Source organism: Falco cherrug, chromosome 6 (assembly GCF_023634085.1).
Source record: "Falco cherrug isolate bFalChe1 chromosome 6, bFalChe1.pri, whole genome shotgun sequence".
NCBI lineage: Eukaryota > Metazoa > Chordata > Aves > Falconiformes > Falconidae > Falco > Falco cherrug.
This window is the reverse complement of record NC_073702.1, coordinates 38,746,718-38,748,475: the sequence shown is the minus strand read 5'-3', so window position 1 is coordinate 38,748,475 and position 1,758 is coordinate 38,746,718.

Sequence of the window (1,758 nt, the reverse complement as noted above, 5' to 3'; positions counted from 1 at the left end):
TTTCTGCCATTCATTTTTAAGGTGTATGGAATAATGTAGAGACAGTGTTGGCTTTTTTACATGTCTTGGGAAAGCCTGATGTTCCATTACCAGTTAGCTGTAGGATATGTGGCAATTTATCATACCAAAAGAAACAAAAATTTATTAAATGATTTCTAATTGCATTTGAAGATGTGGCCTTTTAAATAACTAATTAGATATTTTAAGTGTTAACATTACTTTTGTTAACAGCAAAATATTGTTCTTTTACCTTGGGGATTAATTGGAGACCCTGCACTTTGACTCTAACATAAGGAAATGCCAAAAAGTGGTAAGTCTCCTTGCTGTTCCTCCTGTAGGCTTTTACCGAGTTGTGTATAATAATTCAAATTGCAAAATAAAGCTATTGTGCTGGCTGAATTGTATTTTAGAGACTTCTTGAACCAAAAATCTTGACATTTAGGAAATTCGGGAAGCCCTGTGGGTTTTAGGGGGGGTTCTTGAAGGATTTTTTTTCCGAGTTAGTCCAGTCTGCAGCTGAGAATGTGTGCATGCTCAGGTTTTTTGTAAGCCCAAAGGATCTTGCAGTTCCTGATGGTGAATCCTAAAGTCTAATTAAGACCAGACTGATTAGGGTTACTGGATATCAGTTAGAGTTGTCAGATGGTGTATGATTCAACAGACAATGGGGGGAAAAAATCAAATCTTGATGAGCAAAAATTTGTCTTGTTTACCATTGATAGTTACTTAAACATGACTGACAAACTAAGCTCTCTTGAATGCTTGTTTTGCTGAACACTTCAAACTATCTTGGTTGGTATTTTACATTAGGCTTCTTGCTAAAGGACCTAATGCAGTTGAGTACCCAACCTCCTCTGTATGTTAGAATTAACAACTAGAGCCCTGTCATAAAACATGGGAATATTCCTGTTTTAGTGTTCTTCTGTATTGGTTCTGCTTTTCTGCAGGCATCTCTGTGAGCAGAGGAGGAAGTGTGTGCGAGGGGCACTTATGACTGACTGGTCTGTAGCAGCTAGGTCTGGTTAGAAACATGGTTTTTTGTTAAACACTCATATGCTGTAATTTGTTTAAGAAATAATGTGATTTCCAGAAGTAAACAATTAAGGACTCTGCTATGGCTACTACAGCCACATTAAATGGTACGGAACTATTAACAAGGATGGATTGGGTGATAATAGAAAAGGGGTTTACTATTTTGCTTGCTTTTTGGTGTAGAAATTTTCACTGATGAAATAAATACCTTCCACGAAGCCCAGCCTTCTCTTCAGGAAACAATGCATCTGTGGGTATTTCAGTTCAGCTGTAGATAAAGGCTAACAAACTTCTAGTGTTAGCATTGTCTAGGCAGCAGACTCAGCAAGATGACTACAGTGCTTCATGTTCATTTCAGGAAATGGTGAAATATTAATTTCAGATGCATCTTTTTTGGTAGGTCTTCTTGGTTTGATGTTTCCCTTGTAAGGTGAGCCAAGAGAGCAGCTGAACTGAATCTTAAGTGGTGCAGATTTGGTAGATTTGTAAGTGATCTCGTTTATCTAAATCCTCTACAGACTAGCTATAATGCTTTTGCAATACTGCATTCATAACTTGCAACATATGACTATCTTGTTTTCTAACAAAAAAAAGGAACTGGGCTATCTAAGGTCATTGACTTACCCGAAGTTTGAACGTCTCGCAGAACTGCAATGAATATCAAAAAGCATCAGTTCTTTTGGTTATATATCGCAAATAGTACTCAATTCTTCTAATAAAAATGAG